This window comes from Sus scrofa, chromosome 13 (assembly GCF_054392235.1).
Source record: "Sus scrofa isolate SSC_HxYL_T2T_F1_AM1 chromosome 13, Sscrofa_HxYL_maternal_Yorkshire_Landrace_v2.0, whole genome shotgun sequence".
NCBI classification, from domain to species: Eukaryota; Metazoa; Chordata; class Mammalia; order Artiodactyla; family Suidae; genus Sus; species Sus scrofa.
This window is the reverse complement of record NC_139395.1, coordinates 39,661,513-39,679,904: the sequence shown is the minus strand read 5'-3', so window position 1 is coordinate 39,679,904 and position 18,392 is coordinate 39,661,513. Positions and strand designations below refer to the sequence as shown.

At 39.9% G+C, this 18,392-nt stretch overlaps 1 protein-coding gene across 12 annotated transcripts in view; it reads right to left on the bottom strand.

Annotated features, from left to right (window-relative positions):
* Nucleotides 1-18,392, bottom strand: part of CTNNB1 (catenin beta 1) — a 405,454-nt gene that overhangs the window by 263,673 nt on the left and 123,389 nt on the right. For 9 of the 12 annotated variants that reach the window (XM_084987104.1, XM_084987098.1, XM_084987099.1 and 6 more), the window contains one exon: nucleotides 3,762-3,834. The exons of the other annotated variants lie outside the window; for them this stretch is intronic. The gene's annotated coding sequence lies outside the window, so the exon portion shown is untranslated. The remainder of the gene's footprint in view (nucleotides 1-3,761; nucleotides 3,835-18,392) is intronic. 12 annotated transcript variants of the gene reach the window in all.

Sequence of the window (18,392 nt, the reverse complement as noted above, 5' to 3'; positions counted from 1 at the left end):
ACAGCCCTTAAACACTCTTCTGTGATGCCACTTGCACCAGAGACCAAATTGTTTTATCAGGCATGGTCCCTTCCTGCAATTTTTGTTTGGTTCCATTACTCTGCCAGTCCAGTCTCAGCATCTTATCACTTAAACCACTGATAGGTCGAGTTTACCCTGTTGGGTCTACATAATCTAAATTAAGCTTGACAATTCTTATGCATACATTCTTGCAAAAGATTTTTAAAATAATTTTTTGTTTTAATTATCCAAGTAAACATACTCATTAGTGAATACTTGGGAAGTACGCATAAGCAAGAATCAGAGAAGTTAAAATCACTTATGAACTTGTCCACCCAGAGATAATCACTCTGACAGCATTTCCATCCTGTTTATTTATAATCTGTCTCCCTTCGTTAGAATATAATCTCTGTGAAGTGGGTGTTTGTCTCTTTTGATCACTGTTGCATCCCTGGGATCTATGTAATGGGTGACACAGCCTGCTGCTCAGACCACAAGTTCAGCACCAAGGTGCTTGTTACCCAATCTTCTCAGAGTGCTGCCTCATAGATTAATCTTTCTCTAGGAACAGCCTTTAGCCAAGGGGAGTGCCTCTCCCAAGGTTACATTTCGTCCACAAAAATAGCCCACATCAATGACCGGTAGGTTTGAGCATGTAAATGCTCAGATCTCTTGCCCCAAATTGGAATAAGTCCAAAGGGCCATTTCAATTCCAGAGCTCCTTTTGGAACTGGCTGAGGCCTATGATCACAGTTCACCTCCCTCTGCCCAGTCCTGCTTCCAATAACTCCCCTACCAATGCTGTTGCTTAGAATTATCCCAATTAACCTCCTGCAGGAAAACTTTGGCTACATAGCCTGATTCTAGGGAACATGACCCAAGTTAATATAGAACAGTGCCTGACACATGGTTGGCTGGATAATATTTGTTGAATGAGTATATGCAAAACTTTTAAGGGGCTGGTAACTCTCATTCTTCAGCAATGAAGGAGAAACTCCATCAGGCCTCATGAAGTCAGAAGTCATCCATTCCTGTGCAACCATCAATACTATTGCAGCTTGTAAAAGCTATTTATGACAAACCCACTGCCGATATAATACTCAATGGAAAAAAGCTGAAAGCCTTCCTGCTAAAATCTGGAACAAGACAAGGGTGCCCACTCTCACCACTGTTATTCAACATAGTATTGGAAGTCCTAGCCACAGCAATCAGACAAACAAAAAGAAATAAAATGTATTCAAATTGGAAGAGAAGAGGTAAAATTATCACTCTTTGCAGATGACATGATACTATACATAGAAAACCCTTAGGACTCCACACAAAAACTACTTGAATTGATCAACAAATTCAGCAAAGTAGCAGGATATAAGATTAGCATTCAGAAATCAGTCACACTTCTGTATACAAACAATGAAATATTAGAAAAGGAATATAAAAATATAATCCCATTTAAAATTGTACCTCAAAAGATTAAATACCTAGGAATAAACCTAACCAAGGAGTTGAAAGATTATATGCTGAGAACTATAAAAGATTAATCAAGGAAATTAAAGAGGATTCAAAGAAATGGAAAGGAGTTCCCACAGTGGCACAGCAGAAACGAATCCGACTAGGAACCATGAGGTTGTGGGTTCGATCCCTGGCCTCACTCAGTGGGTTAAGGATCTGGCATTGCTGTGAGCTGTGGTGTAGGTTGCAAACGTGGCTCAGATCTGGCTTTGCTGTGGCTCTGGTATAGGCTGGCAACAACAGCTCGGATTAGACCCCTAGCTTGGGAACCTTCATATGCTGCAGATGCAGCCCTGAAAAGACAAAAGACCAGAAAAGGAAAAAAAAAAAAAAGAAATAGAAAGATATTCCATGCTCCTGGGTTGGAAAAAATTAATATTGTTAAAATGGCCATACTACCCAAAGCAATCTACAGATTCAATGAAATCCCTATCAAATTACTCATGACATTTTTCACAGAACTAGAACAAACAACCCCCAAATTTATATAGAACCATAAAAGACTCAGTATTGCCAAAGCCATCCTGAGGAACAAAAACCAAGCAAGAGGCATAACTCTCCCAGACTTCAGACAATATTACAAAGCTACAGTAATCAAGACAGTGTGGTACTGGTACCAAAACAGACATAAAGAGCAACTGAACAGAATAGAAAAACCAGACATCTATGGTCAATTAATCTTTGACAAAAGAGGCGAGAATATAAAATAGGGATCCGGTGTTGCCTTGAGCTATGGTGTAGTCGCAGACACAGCTCTGATCTGGTGTTACGACAGCTCTGGCGTTGGTTGGTGGCTGCAGCTCCAATTCGACCCCCACCCTAGGAACCTCCATAGGCCATGGATGCAGTCCTAAAGAGACAAAAAAAAAAAGAGAGAGAGAATATTAAATAGGAAAAAGACACTCTCTTCAGCAAGTCGTGCTGGAAAAATCAATGAAACTAGAACACACCCTCACACCACACACAAAAATAAACTCAAAATGGCTGAAAGACTTAAATATAAGACATCATCAAACTCCTAGAAGAGAACATAGGTAAAACATTCTTTGACATCAACCATACAAATGCTTTCTTAAGTCAGTCTCCCAAAGCAATAGAAATAAAAACAAAAATGAACCAATGGGACCTAATCAAACAGACAAGCTTTTGCACAGCAAAGGAAATCATAAAAAAAAAAAAAACAACCAAAAAGATAACCTACAGAATGGGAGAAAATAGTTGCAAATGATACAACTGACATGGGCTTAATCTCCAAAATATACAATCAACTCATACAACTCAACAGCAAAAAAAAAAAAATCAACAACCAAATTGAAAAATGGGCAGAAGACCTGAATAGATATCTCTCCAAAGAAGACATATGGATGGCCAACAGGCACATGAAAAAATGCTCAACTGATTATTAGAGAAATGTAAATCAAAACCACAATATGTTACCACTTCACATCAGTCAGAATGGCCATCATTAGTAAGTCTACGAATAACAAAAGCTGCAGAGGGTGTGGAGAAAAAGGAACCCTCCTGCCCTGTTGGTGGGAATGTAAATTGGTACAACCACTATGGAAGTACCTCAGAAAACTAAATGTAGAACTACCATATAATCTAGCAATCCCACTCATGGGCATATATCCAGACAAAACTTTCACTGAAGAAGATATTTGCACCCCTATGTTCACTGCAGCACTATTCACAATAGCTATGGAAAAAACATAAATGTCCATCAACAGATGAATGAATTAAGAAGATGTGGTACATATACATAATGGAATACTACTCAGACATAAAAAAGAACATTGATGGAATTAGAAACTCTTATACTAAGAGAAGTCAGTAAGTAACAGAAAGACAAATACCATATGAGATCACTTATAACTGGAATTTAATATATGGCACAAAATAACCCATCCACTATTTATTAACACTAGCTGGGATTCCAACTTGACTGTGGGTTCTAGGTAGCTTTGGACCCAACCTCCTCTAGTCTCCCCAAATCCTGATGTTCATTATCACTGCTTATGGAAGCCAGGGAACCTGCATTCTCAGATCTCTGCCAGGTCACAATGGTCCCAAAGGGTGGGAAGGATGCTCCCACCTCAGTTCCTTGTTTAGATAAGAGTACTCCATGATGGAAGTGGCCTGGTCTTTCAACTTTCATATCCTGGGTTCCTCTACATAGCTACTTCCTGAGAGCATGACCCAGCCAGGATGACTTTGTTGGGACAAGTAGGAGAGATCTGGAAACCAACACTTACCCCAAGACTTAGTCAAGTTGTCACCTACTCTTTTGATGAAACCTCTCTCTGGGTCTATCTGAGGTCAGGATACCTAGAAACAGAGATTGAAATTAATTTTAACCAATGAATTTATTGAGAAATACTCTCAGGAGAAAGGGAGGGAAGCAGCACAGGGCAGGGGGAGGGGCAAAAAAAAGGGGTCTCAGCTGACTTAGCTTCAGCCTGATCCCATAGAGAGCTTTGGAGCAGGATTTGTACCACACATTTTGTTGTCATTGTTCTTTTCTGCAATAAGACACATCACTTGATATACTGTAGAATGTATGACTATTGATAGGATCTGACAGAATCCACATTACACTCTAAGGGGCCAATATATCTGTTATCAAAATTTCCCCTTTGGCTCACCTACAGAGTATTTTCACTACAACCTCTGAATCAAGAAATGAAGATTCACTCAATTTCATAGACAATCAAGGGGGAAAAATGATGGCTCAATATCCACAAAGCAATCAATATGATAAACTGTATCAACAAAATGAAAGATAAATAGTACAGGATCATCTCAATAGATGCAAAAAAGCTTTTGGCAAAATTCAACATCCACTCACGATAAAAAAAATACTTTCAAAAAAGTTGGCATATAGGAAACATTTCAACATAATAAAGGCCATTTATGACAAACCCATAGTTAACCTCATAATCAATGATGAAAAAATGAAAGCTTTTCCTCTGAAATCAGGAACAAGACAAGGATCCACTCTCACCATTTATAGTTACATAGTACTGGAAGTCCTAGCTGTAGCAATTAGACAAGGAAAAAAGGCATTCAAATTGGAAGGGAAGAAGTAAAACTTTGCAGGTGACATTATACTTTAGAGAGAAAACCCTAAAATCTCCACTCCCAGGTACATACCCAAGAGAAATGAAAACATATGTCTACACAAAATTTGTGCACAAGTAGCAACATTCATAGCAGCATTATTAATACTAGCCGAAAAGTGGAAATAAACCAAATGTCCATCAACTAATGAGTGGCTAAGTAAAATGTGATATATCCATACAGTGGAATACTATTCAGTATAAAAAGGAATAAAGTATTGATAAATGCTAGAAAATGGATGAACTTTGAAAATATTATGCTAAGTGAAAGAAGGCAACTACAAAAGGCTATATATTGTATGATTTGATTTATATGAAAAGTCCAGAAGAGACAGATCAATAAAGAAAGTGAATTAATGGTTGCCTTGGGTGCATGAGATCATTGAGGGGTGGGAGTAGGAAAGTGACTGCTAATGAGTAAGGGTTTTCTCTCAGAATGATGACAATGTTCCAAAATTAGATTTTGGTAATGGATGCACAACTCTATGAATAGACCAAAAGGCACTGAATTGTACAGAAACAGGTCAGTTTTATGTATGTGAATTATATCTCAATAAAGCTGTAGAAAATAAAACTAGCACTATCTCAATATAAGGCCCAAGAGTTAATACACAAATTCAAGACATACTGTTAATACTCAGTTACAATGCTTGTAAGTTGCACCAGTGTCACCAGTTGGAGGGATGTAACAATAAATTTTCCATCACTTGGGGTTAACAGATACAAACTATTGCCTTTGGAATGGATTAGCAACGAGATCCTGCTGTGTAGCACTGGGAACTATGTCTAGTCACCTATGATGGAACATGATAATGTGAGAAAAAAGAATGTATACATATATGTGTAACTGGGTCACCATGCTGTACAGTAGAAAAAAATAATGTATTGGGGAAATTTAAAAAAATAAAAATTGAAAAAAAATAAAAGTAGAGTAAGAAAACTAAGAAAAAAATAAAAAAATTAAAAATAAAAAAGTAAACTTTCCATCACTATGAACAGCAAATCGTGGCTGCCAACATGAGCATTTAGGAGAAAATAATACCAAGAGCAAATACAGAATTTGCACTAATTACAGTGTTGGTTTCAGTCCCTATTTTAGGGGTTGCCATATAGGTTTTGTGTTTTTTTTCCTCCGACTTTTACATTCATTGCCAAAATTAGGACATTTCATGTCTTAGGGAGGGGTTTTCTGCTAAACCAGAAGAGTCTCAGGCAAACCAGGATGGTTGATTATTTGTGGACAAGTAAGAAAGTAAAAGGTCTTGCCTTTCTCACATCATGCTGTATTTGAGGGCATCAAACTGGACTATTTGAACCCCAGGGTCTTTCAGATATTTTATTCCTAAGGTATTCCATCTTCTGCTCTCATCAATGAGATATTTTCTTCTATGTTTATTGTTTGTGTACAGAAAGGCTATTGACTTTATGTATTAATTTTCTTACTACCTTACTGAATTTTCCTATTGTCTCTAATAGTGTTTCAGTTCAGTTGACTTTCCAGTTGTTCAAGGTTTATAATCATGGCATCAGGAAATAATTATAATTTGGCTTCCCCCCACCCATCCATTATTTTAATCCCTTACTTAGAAACCATTTTATTTGCACAGGCTAAAACTTCCAGAAAACCACAACAGTCAGTTCAAAAGACACATCTTGTCACTTGCTTTAATGGCAATACTGCTATTAAGTATTTCACTAGTAACCTGACTTCTGAGTGAAGACAACTTTAGCATTTCAAGGAGTATCTATATATTTCTATTTTGTCTAGAGATATTATCAAAAATGGATATAAATTTTTTTAAATGACTATTCTGAATCCTTGAGATGAACATACAGTTTTTCTCCTTTGATTGGCTCAAACTATATTGATGATTTCAAAATATTGAACCATCCCTGGATTTATTGAAAATAGATCTCACTGAGCCATGGTTCATAATTTTGCTAATACTACACTCAGTTCTAATTACTAATTTTTATTACAATTTTTACATCAACATTCATGAATGAGCTTGGAGATCTTCTCTGTGCTCTCATTTGAGTGCTGGTGTTATTTCTGTCTTCCTATCTTACTTTGTTGTGCCTGGAGACAGTTGAAGTTTCTATGTCTTTGTTCCTTAAATGCTTGAAATTATTTACCTGAGAAACCATCTGGGCCTGGTGATTAGGGGATGATGCATTTTCAATTTTTTCTCTGATTATTGGTCTGTTTAGAATTCTTATCTCTTTTAATTTTCGGTGATTTCTATATTTTCTAAACAATAACTTCATGTATCAATCTAATTTGCAGCAACATCTGCCAATCATTCCCTGAAACTTCTTTTAATATCCTCTGTATGTCTAGTTAATTCTCGTTCCTAATTTTTAATTTTATATATTTCTAACGTAAGTGGCTTTGTAAAGGAAATGGCAATCAGATCATTGCCATGGCAATTAGATTATTGATTCCTCTTTTTCTGCTTTGTAATTTATTAATTTCTGCTTTTCATTTATTACCCTTGATGTTTTTTCCTAATTTCCTGAATGCGTTTTTTAAAATTTTCATTTAGAGTTTCTAATATATATGGTTATGGTTTTATTTCCCTGTGAAACCAGTTTTGGCCACCTTCCCTTCATTTCGAAATGCTCTATTTTACTACTGCTCATTTCTAGCATCTGCAATTTAAACTTCAATTTTCTCATTGACCCCAAAATTGTCTAAGAGGAAAATTAAGGGTATTTTCCTCCTGTTATTGCATAGTCAAATAATGTAATTATACTAATAAATATGATGTTGCTTACTGGTTTATAATAAATAATATTCATCATGCTAAATTAGTCAAGACCCTGGCAGGAAGCAGATGGCACACTGAAAAGAAGTTAACTAAACAGAATGAATGAAGATACTAAGTATAGAAGCGTGGGCTGGGTTGAGGGAACCAACAAAATGACCAAGCAACAGTGGGAATGCATTACCTCCCTAGGCCTAAAGAGACAAGGGCATGGAGGAACATCACTGGAGCCATGGAGGAAGCCCACCACTGCTGACACTCCAGAGGCTGGAGAGGAATGCAGAGAACAATTATTTCAACCCCTCTTTTTCTTTCAGCCTTCTGCCCACATCTAACAGTTGAACACAGTCTGAAAACAGAGGGCCTGGCAGATGCAGTCTGTAGAAGTCAGCCTCAGAAGGACACAGAACAGGGCAGAAAAGGAAGGAGGAAAAAATCTGGGGGCAAAAACTGGGAATAATCATCCCCTCTAGTAAATATTGTTCTCCTCCAAGTTAAACATCAGGAGTAGATAGAAACTCCATTAATGTTCTGTGGTCCCCTGATGAATTCCACTTATTGTTTATCTCTTTCAAAGCATCTCTGAATTCCAAGAACCATTGACACAGTTTTTTTACTGTACTTTTCAGATGCTGTAACCTTTTATTGAGAGTTTTTACATCTATACTCATTAATTAGATCATTCTGTAATTTTCATTTTTGAATGGTCATCAGGGTTATGCTCGCCTTGTGAAATGAATCAGAGAAGCTTTCCAGTTCTGTGATAATTTATATGAGAAAAGAATTATATATTTCTTAAAAGTTAAAATATTATTCACTCATGTTCCTGCTGGGAACTGGAAGTTTTCTTTCAGGTAATTCTTGGATAACTTTGAGAGTTTTCCATACTTAGTGGTCTCTACAAATTTTCTATGCTTTGAGTCAGTTCTAGTCATTTACAATTCCCTAGGAAATGGCCCCTTTCCTGGAAATTTTCTCCCATGAGCCCATTTTCCCCAAACTTTGGGTTAAATGGTCTCAGTAAGGGTCTCTGCATCTCCCAGGATAGCCCACAGGGTTGTCGTGGTTGCATATAGAGGGATCCTTCCGAGTAGGTTAAAACAGTGAAAACTCATAAGAGGGATTTTACCTTGAGACAGGATTGTGCAGCCTTCCCCACAGCTGCTGACAAAGGCTGCACCCTGTGGACACAGGAAAGTGTGCTGGAGGCGACCTTCCAGAGTGATTCACCATGTGGCTGGGTAACCTCAGCACCTGCCTACCCTGGAAACTGACCTCTCAGAGCTACGGCTCTGATTTAGCCTCCTGCTTAGCAAAGGCGGCAAGGAAGTGGGTGAGAGGAGAAAGAAGGGGAGGGAGAAGTCCAGCTCTAATGATGATGTGCCTTCCTTTAAGATGGGTGCTTTCCTTCTGGCTCTGGTTCTGCCACTTGGAATATGTCACTGTGACTAACCTCGCTGGGCTTCAGTTGCCTGATCAGTGAAATGAGAAGCTCTGAGGTCTTCGCAGATTTAGGATTCTATTAACAGATCCCCCCAGGAGTAAGCTTAACACAAACAGTTTCATGCCTCACCTCCAGCTCTCTAATAAGAAACGGATGCTCCTGCTGAAGTAACAGTGTCTGAGATCTGCTTCAGGAGGCACCAAAAGGCCCTGTTGTTCCCCATATGTCTCTCAAGATAAACCTGCCTTAGACTCAAAATTCTCACATGCTAGGTTTAAGGCATCAACAGCTGGAGTGAGAACACTGTCCTGGAAAACACCTTTGGATATGACACCTTTGGATACACAAATGCATCCAGCTGGCCAGGTTCTAGGGCAGGAAAACATGCTGATAGGGGTGCAGGGGTCTGGTGCATGGGATGCCACTGGGGACAGCCAGTCTGGAATGACAACAACTACAGGGTATGAGTGCAGAGGGCTGCAACTGGCAGGCGGGGTTCAACATGGCTTGGGGGCCACTAAAGGTGGTAGTTGACTCCAATACACATTAGCCTGCAGGAGTCTGAAGAATGCAGACCTTCCAAGACTGTGGCAATACAGTGTGAAAAGCAGTCTCCAGAAGCCAACCAAGGCTGGGCTTCAGTCCCAGTTCTGCTACTCCCTACTGAGCTACTAAACCTAGGTGAGCCTTTTTCTTCATCTGCAAAATGGGAATAATAATGCCCATCCTTAGGGTTGATAGGAGAGTTAGGTGGTATAACACATAAAAAGTATTTAAGCAAGGTGAATGGTATGAGTAAGAATTCAACCAAAGTAACTATTATTATAATTCCCAGTTTTGCCACCATCCTTCTCTAGAGGCCTTTTTTGTTTTTGTTTTTTATTTTTTAGGGCCACACCCGTGACATATAGAAGTTCCCAGGCTAGGGGTCAAATTGGAGCTACAGCTTCCAGTCCACCACAGTCATAGCCATGTGGGATCCGAGCTAAGTCTGCAACCTACACCACAACTCACGGCAACAGCAGATCCCCAAAACACTGAGCAAGGCTGGGGATTGTACCCACACCCTCACGGATACTAGTCGGATTCATTTCTACTGCGCCATGACAGGAACTCTAGAAGCTATTTTTAAATATATTCTTTTTAATATTCTTTTCCATTATAGTTTATTACAAGATGCTGAATATAGTTCCCTGGGCTAGACAGTAAATCCTTGTTGTTTATTTTATATACAATAGTTCGTATCTGTAATTTATCCCTCACTTTTACCCTTTGGTAATCACAAGTTTTGTTTCTATGTCTAGGAGTCTCTTCCTGTTTTTCAAATAAGTTCATTTGTATCATTTTTTTAAGATTCATCATATAAGTGATATCATGTGATATTTGTCTTTGTCTGACTTATTTCACTTAGTATAATAATCTCTAGGTCCATCCATGTTGCTGCAAATGGCAGTATTTCATTCTTTTTTATGGCTAGGTACTACTCCATTGTGTAGATGCACCACATCTTCTTGATCCACTCATCTAGTGGACATTTAGTTTGTCTAGAAGTCACTTTTAATTAATGTAATTCTATAGACATTTTTGATTTCCTTCCAAGCACTGTGCTAGTCACACTTGGATTGCAAGGAAGAATGTGACATACTCCTTACAACAGAGCAGATAGGTTTTGTACACAACCAAGTAAAACACAGAGCAGGAGTTCCCATCATGGCTCTGTGGTTAACGAATCCGACTAGGAACCATGAGGTTGCAGGTTTGATCCCTGGCCTTGCTCAGTGGGTTAGGGATCCAGCGTTGTTGTGAGCTGTGATGTAGGTCGCAGATGCGGCTCATATCTGGCATTGCTGTGGCTGTGGCGTAGGCCGGGGGCAACGGCTCCAATTGGACCCCTAGCCTGGGAACCTCCATATGCCATGGGTGTGGCCCAAGAAAAAAGACAAAGAGACAAAAACACAGAGCAAAACAAGCATGAGAACCAAACACAGGTGGCCCAGCACACTGTGAGGATGCCTAGGAAGGAGCCGTGGGCACTCAGGGTGGGAATGGGAAGTGCCAGGAAAGGACCCTTGCATGTGAGGGTCCCATTGCCTTAGAAGCTGATATGGTCACCTAGTCTAACACCCTCGTTTTACAGTTAGGGACCCAGGCAGGTTAAAAACTCCAGGCTTAATGATCACTCAGATATTGAGCCCAGACCACGTACCAGTCACTGTTAAGACTGACTTTTCGAACCTCACAATAACCCTATGATGTGGGGATTCTTGAAATCTCCATTTAATGGAAGAAGAAACTGAGGCCTGGAGAGGTAAAGCAACTTGTCCAAGGTCACATAGCTTGTGGGTGGTAGAACAAGGATTTGATCCACGTTGTCCACCACGGCTGCCTCTCTTAATGGTTGAGCTAGAGCTTAAGACCCAAGCTACTTGTCAGAGGAAGAGAAATGTTTCAGGGTAGGAATTCTGGGTGAGCTTTCCAGTCTGAGGACAGAGCAGGAGGGAGATATGAAAGACTGCAATCTTGGAGAAGTGTGCAGATTCTCAGAGCTGAAGGGCAGAATGAAATTAACAGAAGACAGCAGCTGAGGTTCCTGCACCATTACACACCTCTAGCCTCAGGAAAAGAAGAAACCAGGAAGGGCAACATTTTATATACTCTAGAGGGAAGGCAAAGCATGGTCATTCAGGCATCAGGGGTTCCCCATGATTATGGAAACCACAGCGACTTAAAGCAAATCTCAACTCTAGACCCGGCCCTCATCTTGGGTTCTCCAGCTCTACATTATCCACTCTCTCACTGGTCAGAAGCACAGGAGGCATAGTAAACTCCTCCATCTCCCTCATTCATTGTCAAGCCATTTCTTTTTATATTTAATTTTTTAAATTTTGAAATTATCTCCTGTATTAGTCCAAGTTCTTCAAGAAGCCAAGTTGTATAAACATGCATGGATTTTGATTAAGAGAAATCCTATAAGAGAAAACCTGGAGGAAGCCAGGAAGGCTGAAAGAGGCATCAGACAATAACACAGTGTGACCCCAGGTGAAAGAGAGAGGGAAGGAAGATTGAATGGAGGGAAGGAAGATTGAATGGACTGTTGTTGTGCAAGCAAGTTTTCATAAAGCCATCGGGGTGTTCTGGAGCTAAAACCAGCCATCACAGGAGTTCATGGTCTCCTGGAAATATTCCCGTATTTGTATTACAGTCACCTTCAATAATTGGTGGAGAGCAGTCCATGGGAAGTATGGTTTCAACTCAGGCATGATGTTGGAATACAGAACACAGCAGCAGGGCTCTTGGTCAATTATGTTCCCTGTGATTGGAGATCTGTGAGTTTGGATTCATGGGCACCACCATGTGAGGCTAGATTCCTGACTCCTCACCCTTCTGTTCTCTGGAGGACTCCAGCAGACCTCCAACTGGTCTCCCTGCCGCTAATCTTTATCCCCCCCAATCCCTTTTCCACACCACAGTCAGAAAAACCTTTCTGAAACACAAATCTAACATGTCAATCCTCTGCTTAGAGCCTTCGATAATGATTTCACAAATTCCCTTGAAATCTATAAATGGAGTTCTGGCTTTGAATAAGAGAGTGATTGAACATTTAATCAAACAAGATGTCCTTGAACTAGTAACACATGCATTATTCTAGCACTCAGACCTCTAGGTAAAGTAAGACTCTATGGAGACTGAAAATACAGTTTAACCAAGACAATTAAGCATTACCTTTACTGAAAATCAATAAATCTCTTGTTGATCTTGATAGGGAATTAAAACTTCTGTAAAATGTGACTTTGCTAGGCTTATCAACAGCTGATTATTAATGATATGAGAGCAAAAACACAATCAGACTCAAGAAACTACACGGAGTTCTCCACTTGGAATTTTGTCAACCTTGGGATTTTCCAATACTTTATGAACACCCTGCTATCTAGGATTCAGAGGTGGTATCATCTTTTGGAATTGTATTAAGTGATCCCACCTAATCATGGTATAAACCAACCATTAGTCATGGAAAGAGTAGAGGAAGTTCTTTGTCAGGAAACATGAGAGTCACAGTGTGGCTCCCTAGGAACACAATGTAAACATTTGCTTTCATCTCAATAGTTAAAAATACCTGCAACTCCTAGCACAACAAGACCATTACAGGCAAACCTGATCACTAGCTATTATTTAAAGATGAGACCATAATTTTTATTTGCACTCCCACCTATGCAATGCTGAAATCCTTTGATGTAACAATATACCTAGAAGAGAAATGCCTGACAAGAAAATAGGAATGTCACTGAACATTGTCAGCACGACCAGTTAACTGTGTGAAACTTCAAATAGGTTCACGATATAAACTGAATATTATTTCTAATGCAAAGAAATTAGAATCACACTTGAGTATCAGGACCAGTTTATATCTGCCTGAGAAGCAGCACTATTTCTCCAAAAAGACACTGTATTAGTTTAGCTATTATACAAGCAGTCTTCTAGGAACTGTCCACATGAAAGTTTGAAAAACTACTAGACTTGATGGCCAGTTATTAATGCCAATATTGCAAGCACTTACCAAAAAATATCATATACCACCCCACACCATGACTTCTAATATCTTCTGTAATCAAGAAATCATAACAACCATTTCAGGTAAATGGCTTCTCAATTGTCACAGATTCTTTCTTCCAAATGCCTTCAGGCTATTAAAGATTGAGGGTCAGAGGACCAAGATCCTAAATCCCCCAATCTTTGGCCACTTGTTTGCACCTTTGGCATGTTCCTAGGAAAGAGATAAGAGGCCAAGGTGAGAGGAAGCTTGTGCTTGCTTTGGACCCAGAACTGCAGAGGACCCAGTCTTGGTAGCTGGGCTGAACCATAAAACAGTGACAGAAAATCTTTGTATCTCTAGCCAAGGACTGCCTTAAAGAGTCTGTGATGGTTTTATGTGTCAACCTTTCTATGTCATGGGGTGCCCAGACTGTAGGTCAAATATTATTCTGGATGTTTTTGTGAGGGAGTTTTTGGATGATATTAACATTTTATTTATTTATTTATTTATTTAATTTATTTGCTTTTTAGGGCCACACTCACGGCATATGGAGGTTCCCAGGCTAGGGATCTAATCGGAGCTACAGCTGCTGGCCTATACCACAGCCACAGCAATGTGGGATGCAAGCCACATCTCTGACCTACACCACAGCTCATGGCAATGCCAGATCCTTAACCCACTGATTGAGACCATGGATAAAACCCACAACCTCATGCTTCCTAGTCAGATTCGTTTTTGCTGCACCATGACGGGAATGCCAACATTTTAATTGGTGGAATCAGTAAAGCAGATTCCCTCCATAATGTAGATGGGCCTCATCCAATCAGTTGAAGGTCTGAAATGAAAAAAAAGACTGATCTTCCCTGAGCAAGAAGGAATTATGCAAGAAAGAGGCCAAGAAGGTTCTTTGAAATTTCTCTCAGCCCACAGCTGGGAAGAAGAAAGGAAAGGTAAACCCAGGAAGAACTGACCCACAGAAGGGGAGCTTGTCTCTCACGACGGCAGAGAGCCAATCTGCCAAACTGACACACTGAGGCTGTGCCAGGGCAGAGGGAGCCTTCCAGATAGGCATCTGACAGTGAAGTGTCTCCACTCCAGAATGCTGGGGTCTATTTTACTCCAGACCCCCATCACCTAGATGCACAGCATCACCAGGATGTCCTGTGCTAGATATTTTCCACTTGATCAATACAATCTCCACCTGTCTACACCAGACCCAGAAAGTCGATCTTGGTGAGCCACATAGTCAGGGGTCTGTCACCTCCAGGTGTCCAGTTAGATTCAGCCTCTCAAGCAAAGGTCACTGCTCTCATCTGCATGCCTTCCCACAGAACTTCCCTGTTTCGGGTTCTAAAACTCCTCTCTCTCTTCTCACTCTTTCAGAAGCAGCAAATGTACCCTGTTGTTTCTATCTCCAAGCTCTTCCTATCAGCCCACGCGTTCTGCTGGAACTATACACACCTTTGTAAGTAATCTATTTTTGAAACTCTCTGCAAGTTACCCAATTTAAACTTATGATCTCTTTTCTGACAAGACCCTGACTGATATACCACCTCCATGAGGGCTGCCAGGTTTAACAAAATAAAAATACAGAATTACCAGCAGAAGTTGAACTTCAGATAAATATCAAAAGTAGGTTTTTTTAGTATAAGCAGGTGCCAATATTCATTATTTACCTGAAAAATTCTAATTTAACTGGTCATCCTGCATTTTAGCTGGTAACTCTAGCTTTCACCATCAACTAAGAAAATATCTGGGGATCCTGGTGAACTTCAGCAGATTCCTGAAATAAACAAGGTTAATGACAGATTAAGAATCTTAATACTGTTGATATAGATGTGGTCCTAATTTGCAGGACTGTTCTCTGAACTGTGTGTGTGTGTAAATGTGTGCATGTATTGAGAGAGAGAAAAAGGAAGAATGAGGGAAAGTTCCTCAAGAACTTAAATCCAGTGATGATGACCTGAGCTTTCCACTCTCTATGACTTTCTCAAAGTGTTGGATACACAGTGACTTCTGAGCCCCTTCTGCATTACCCAGGCTTTCTTACATATCTCTTATGATCAATTCTGATGAATTTGGACTTCCAAGTTTGCTTTGTATTTTCAAAAAATCTCCTGAGATTTGTATCAAATGATAAAATTGGACTCTAGGAATCCTGCTAGTCCCACTAACTTTAAGCCACTTTTGGATATTATTTCACATTCAGTTCGTAGAACAGATTCTTGATAATAAGATGAGATAAAAAGACTCAATTCCCCCTTTTATTATTTTTCTTATAAAGACAGAAAGAAAGAATAAGAAGGTGAGTATAAAGGGATTTAATAGCTCAAATTAACTGGAAAAAATTGAAAACTTGTGGCTCTAGTAATCTCAAGTGAGGAAAAAATAGAAACATTATATAATCACCAAGTAAGTCATTATTTTTCACAGCCTCTAGCTATTATAATTTCACTGGATACCTTATAAGCTCTTATTGTTCTGGGAGATACTCTAAGGCTTGCTCAAGGATTTAACAAAGAAAAATTTGCCTCAAGTCTAGAAAGTGTTTGATGAAGTATTATTGCAACTATCTTTTGAGCAGCCTGGAGGGGTGAAGCAGGAAGGGGGGCTTCTTTCTTAAGATAACTGAGATTGAGATCACTGATTGAAGGACAGGAAGTGAATACAGAGCTCCTTGAGAAGATATACACAGTAATGACTTGAGGAGCTGAAATTTTTGAGATGAGTATCAGAGCAAGAAAGTAATAGTGAACATGAAGGAGAGAGAGAAAGAAGAGGAGGAAGAGGAGATGGATAAAAGGGAAACAATAATGGAAAAGTCCAAGATAGAAATCCCTCTACCATAGTCTTTAAGCAATTTCTATTAATTTGTGTGTTAGGGAAGCAACTCAAAATAACACAAATATATTCCTTTTCTCTAACTCAAATGTTAAAATACAAATTTTGTATCAGTGTATAATAAATTAAAACCTTCCTTAACACCAAAAAAAAAATACCTTTCTTCTCTAAATGAATTTATCCTACAAAGTTGGTGTTTCCATTATCCCTTAAGAGTCTTGATAAATCCACCATATTGGATCCCCCTTGTTAGAATGAAAGATTGCAAAGTCGCGAAAGAAAGAGATATTAAAAAGTTGGCCCCGCAGAATCTCTAAGATGTAAGAGTTAACCAGAAAAACATCATGTAAGTGAGTATCCCTAGAAGCAGACCCTAAAACAGAAATTCAAAGTCACATGATTTACTGAGGGAAGGTCTTGGGAGAGGGGGAATGGAGGGAGCAAGATAGAGCAAAGAAGCTAAGCTTGGATGTGGTCCCCACTGGAGACAAGCCTCAGCTGGATCCCCTGAGTTATTCGGGAGGATGAGATGCAGCATAACGTCAATCCCACTTGAAAGCCAGGAGCCTTTTGTACCCCTGCATCAGTCAGTTAAGGGCTGACTCTCTGAATGAGATGCATAACTTTAGGTTCAGCTAGGAGCAAACCTCTGGAGAAGGAAAAAACTATGAACTGTTAGCAGCCAACACTCACAGCAGCTGGGGGCTGGATAGACATGTAAAGAGCCTGGGGGGTTGGCATCTAACTCCAATTTGAGTCTTCTTCCCTGGAAGTTCCTGAGCCCCAAGCAAAATCAGAGGTAGAGAGAGGGGTCACCCAATCTATACGCCATTAGCATCTAAATATCTAACACTACCAGGACACAGAGCAGCGTCTGTTTTAACCCTAGTCTTTGGTTGTACTACCCTTCCCAGGGTCACAATCAACACAGTTTTAACCCCTGATTCTTCTGCATTCCTGTCAACTCCTAGCCCTTCTACCATCTCAGTGGCTGTTCACTCCCAGAAGGGTACTCTGTCTCACCTGGTGAGTCCTTATCCCTGCTGAGAACTGATCTGGAAGACTATAGGAGTCTTTAGGCTTAGGAAAGGCATATAACAATGGAGCTTGAAGGACCTTCAGAGACTCATGCTGTCCACATGCAGGCCATGGGGTCCATGGTGGGGGAGGACCTCACCATATGACTGGTCTAGTCTCTTAATATAGAGCTCAAAAGTTTTTAAAAGCACCAACCAGCTCAGATATCCACTCTGAGTCCAAGTACCTTTGGTCAGAGTTTTAAGGTACATGGGGCAAGTACTGTGGGTAGAACAGGCAATGAACATACACCCATTTGACCCAAAGACAGTCTATCCACTGGTTGGCCAAGAACCAATCAGATTTTCTTCTTCAAAGATGTAAAATGAGATATATAGAGATTATGATTAGCAAGGATGGGTACCCCCACCTCCCAAAAAAAGGTCATGGTGTACAGAGAAGCCAGTGGAGGTTATGCAGGACTTCAGCAATATCTACAAGTCAGGTACATTCTTAAGAGATCTTTTTACAAGAACACTGATAATTACAGAGGCAAACATGAAAATGTATGCAAGAATCTGTTGCTTTTACTTGTGTACTCTGCACAAAACACAGTCCTTGCCCCACTACCACCACCAAGACTGGCATTTGGGTAAGGTGTTTTGAATTCTCTTACTTCCAAAGGACAATTAACCAGTTTCTCAATTTCAAAACTCAAGCCTTCCTGTGAATTGAGTGAGGAATGGTCTAAGGAGCTCAATAGTTTAATGCATTTTGCCATGGAGATTACAGCTCTTGCAGTGTGGGGACAGGGACTGGCTTGGAGAAAAAATGAGTGCTCATTGAGCATTCTGTTCAGGCAGTTGCCCATTATCCAGGGGGTGGATGATCCAGTTTGGGGATTTTTCATGCCTCTGGCTTCTCCTCCCTTCTACTGTCTGCCCTTTGGCCACATTACAGATCAAATTAGAATGTCTTTGAAAGGATAGAAGGGGAAGGGACAGGTAGAATTCAAATTGGTCAATTTTGGAGCTTGTTCGCAGTTCTAATACATGAGATCAAAACCAAAGGCTAACGTGGGGTTTTGGATTATCAGTGGATTATACTGAATCTATACCAGACCTCCCCTCCATTCCTCGAGAAACTGGAGTCTGATGAGGACTCAC